The sequence below is a fragment of the Austrofundulus limnaeus genome, unplaced genomic scaffold (genome assembly GCF_001266775.1).
Source record: "Austrofundulus limnaeus strain Quisiro unplaced genomic scaffold, Austrofundulus_limnaeus-1.0 Scaffold117, whole genome shotgun sequence".
In the NCBI taxonomy this organism is placed as follows: domain Eukaryota; kingdom Metazoa; phylum Chordata; class Actinopteri; order Cyprinodontiformes; family Rivulidae; genus Austrofundulus; species Austrofundulus limnaeus.
In genome coordinates, this window is record NW_013952519.1 from 608,140 (window position 1) to 612,111 (window position 3,972).

The 3,972-nt window shown below is 40.6% G+C and overlaps 1 protein-coding gene across 1 annotated transcript in view; it reads right to left on the reverse strand.

The window, feature by feature from the left end:
* The window catches only part of fras1 (Fraser extracellular matrix complex subunit 1), a gene marked incomplete in the record, with an annotated part of 260,581 nt that overhangs the window by 112,331 nt on the left and 144,278 nt on the right, over positions 1–3,972 (reverse strand).

Genomic DNA, 3,972 nt, shown 5'->3' on the forward strand with positions numbered 1-3,972 from the left:
GAACTAATGCTAATGTGGAGCTGACACTAACACTAATGCAGAACTAATGCTAATGTGGAGCTGACACTAACACTAATGCAGAACTAATGCTAATGTGGAGCTGACACTAACACAAACGTAGAACTAATGCTAATGTAGAGCAAACCGTTTGGGGAGCTAACACTAATGCAGAGCTAATGTTAATGTGGAGCTGACACTAAAACACTAATGCAGAACTAATGCTAATGTGGAGCCTACACAAACGTAGAACCAATGCTAATATGGAGCAAACACTTTGGGGAGCTAACACTAATGTGGAGTTAATGCTAATGTGAAGCTGAAACTATTGGGGTGCTAACACTAACACGGAGCTAATACTAATGTAGAGTTGACACTAACGTAAAACTAATACTATTATGCAGCCAACACTATTGGGGAGCTAACACTATCACAGAGCTAATGCTAACGTGGAGCTAACATTATCGCAGAGCTAAGTAGAGCTAACGGTAACACTACAAACTTGTTTAATGACTTAAACACCTAACCCTATCCATAAATGTGAAAAGCCAGAAGATGCGAACTGAAGCCACAACGTCGGCTACAACAATCTCTCCTCCTGCGAATGATGGAAAGAAATCTACAACCTGTCCCTTACGAGCAGCATAATAAAACCAGGAAGGAGATATAAAACTGAAGAAGTTAGTTTGACTGATAATTTTAGAACACAGAGTGATTGATTTTGAGTCAAAAACACCTAAGTGTCTTTTAATCGTCACATTACTCATTATCAGCTTAACGTCACCTTTAAACGTTCAATCATCTGCCACTTTTTCTCTGAAGTCTACCCATAAGCCCCTTCTACCAAGTCACAAGATGGCAGCCTGACTGGAGGGCAGCCAACGTGTTCGAGTTCACCGCCCACTAACATGGCTGCTGATCTATGAACACGACGCCACGACAGATTAGTCTCAGACCTGCTGACAAACAGGAGGGAAAGAGAAAAAGAACAAGAAGCTCGGATCTCATTTGTTTCAGGGAGGAGGATGCAGACGATTCCTGTAGCGCCACAAATTCACGAGGCTCTCATGGCACTTCATCTGCAGCTCCGGCTCCGTGGAACCAGATTCATGACTTTGTTTTGTGCTGATGGGGTCATAATTTGAGGTGGGCACAGCTGATGAGGTTTTGATTTAGTTTGTGGGCATGAGAGCTCCTCCATAAATGACTCCCGTGGTCCCGGACAGAACTTATCACGGGAAGTGGATCTGCCTGCTGCACAGCCGAGGCACCGGTGGACGGTTGTAGTTCATCCTTCTCGCGTATCTTCACTCTCGTTCTTATCGATCCTGATGCTTTATGGGACGAGAGACATCGGCTCGTTTCAGTGAGATGCAGTTTTGAAAAAAGTGATGATGGCTGAAAGTTCCCAATAAGTCATATAAAATGCTGTTAGCAGTCCGAGCTGACTGATATCGAGGGTTTCATGTCAACATTTCTGTCAGGTTCTCTGGAAACTGCCTGAAATCTTTCCAAACCTATTCATTTTGTCAAAAATCCAAAGTTTGTATAGTTTTACTTTGATTTTCAACAGTTTGTCCTGAGGTCCAGGCTGGTCCACAGAGGTGATCAGGTCTTTTGTTGTCCTGAGGTCCAGGCTGGTCCACAGAGGTGATCAGGTCTTTAGATGTCCTGAGGTGGTCTACAGAGGTAATCAGGTCTTTAGTTGTCATTAGGAGGTCTACAGAGGTGATCAGGTCTTTAGTTGTCATTGGGTGGTCTACAGAGGTGATCAGGACTTTAGTTGTCCTGAGGTGGTCTACAGAGGCGATCAGGTCTTTAGATGTCCTGAGATGGTCTACAGAGGTGATCAGGTCTTTAGTTGTCCTGAGGTGGTCTACGGAGGTGATCAGGTCTTTAGTTGTCCTGAGGTCCAGGCTTGTACACAGAGGTGATCAGGTCTTTAGATGTCCTGAGGTGGTCTACAGAGGTGATAAGGTCTTTAGCTGTCATTAGGTGGTCTACAGGGGTGATCAGATCTTTAATTGTTATTAGGTGGTCTACACAGGTGATCAGGTCATTAGTTGTCATTAGGTGGCCTACAGAGGTGATCAGGTCTTTAGCTATCATTAGGTGGTCTACAGAGGTGATCAGGTCTTCAGTTGTCCTTAGGTGGTCTACAGAAGTGATCAGGTCTTTAGTTGTCCTGAGGTGGTCTACATAGGCGATCAGGTCTTTAGTTGTCCTGAGGTGGTCTACAGAGGTGATCAGGTCTTTAGTTGTCCTGAGGTGGTCTACAGAGGTGATCAGGTCTTTAGTTGTCCTGAGGTGATCTACAGAGGTGATCAGGTCTTTAGTTGTCATTAGGTGGTCTACAGAGGTGATCAGGTCTTTAGTTGACCTGAGGTCCAGACTGGTCCACAGAGGTGATCAGGTCTTTAGTTGACCTGAGGTCCAGGTTTATCAGTTTTCTGAACCGATAAACCACAGGTCCGGAGCTCTGAGTTGAATTCGGCTGTAGTTCAGCTGATTCCTGACTTCAGGTCTAGTTCTGGTTCGGCTCTGGTCCCACAAGGGTCAACGAGACAAATGGACGTGTTTGGGACACTGTGGACGACTAACACTGTGTACTGATCTGTAACCGTCTCCTCCGGCACGATTAAAGAAATTCAATCCCACTAATGGCTTCTGAACTGCAGGTAAAGTAAACAAAAAGTTTTCTCTGGAGTTCGGCTGTTCGGAGCCTGAAGTTGAAACAGCTGAAACAAATCAAACCATTAGCTTAATGACTTTTGGCTCACGATCACTAAAACCAAACGTCTCTCTGGTCAGCTGAGAATCAGGATGTTTGCAAACATCCACGAGTCAAAAGGCAGGGAGGAAACAACAGATCTGTGTCGCACCAGAATCACATTTTAAAACCGGTTTTGGTGACGCTAAATAATTTTTCTAACATCTCAAACGAGCCTGCGGCTGCAGAGAAACAAACAGGAGAGACAAATGATGGCTTTACAGAGCCGGCAGCAAACTGTAAAAATGTTGTAGTTTCAAAACATTTTCAATATCTTCCTGTTAGTCGTCACCTGCTGGACACAGATGACCAAAAACTGAGCTTCACTAAACAAGAGTCTTAGCTTCATCACATCACAAGATTGAGGATCCACTGGCAAATATGTTTATTCAAACTATAAAAAACCTGGTTACCACTTTACAATAAGACTCCACTTATAGATGGCTTATTAATAGTTATTAATTCATCTGTAAACACTTTATGAATCTTTAAGAAGTGTTTATTATGCATTAATTAAGGATGAGAAAGAAACAAAACTGTCTGGTTTCTTGCCAAATACTGAGCCAAATCTGTTCATGTTCTTATTACATCTGAAGGTGCTACATATATTTAATATTTCACACTAGGTTTCTACCTTGTAAGCACAATAAAGTATTGGAATAATAATGTAGTAATACAGTACAATATTATATGTAAAATATGTATTTACAATACATTATGCTTACAAGGCAGAAACCCAGTCTGAAATGTTTAATGTAGCAGCTTTAGATGTAATATGAACAGATTTGGATCACTATTTGGCAAGAAACCGGACAGTTTTGTCTATTTCTTGTCCTTAATTAATACATAATAAACACTTCTTAATAATTTATAAAGTGTTTACAGATAAATTAATAACCTATCTATAAAACATTTATTAGCCTTCTATAAGGGGATCCTTATTGTAAAAACTAATACTAGAACTAATACAAACTAAATTAAAACTATGCATTTAAAATGCAATAATAACTAATAAAAACTAGCAAATCCACTGTAAAAACTAATTAAAACGAACTGAATTAAAAGAAAAAAGTCACAAAGAAATGTAGAGGTAACCCTGGTGAAAAAAACTTTTCTATTGTTTATTTTCTTTGTCTTTGATTTTATATTTTTACACTTACAAGAAGAAAATCATTTTAAAGTGTTTTTATTTTCTTTAAGTGAAT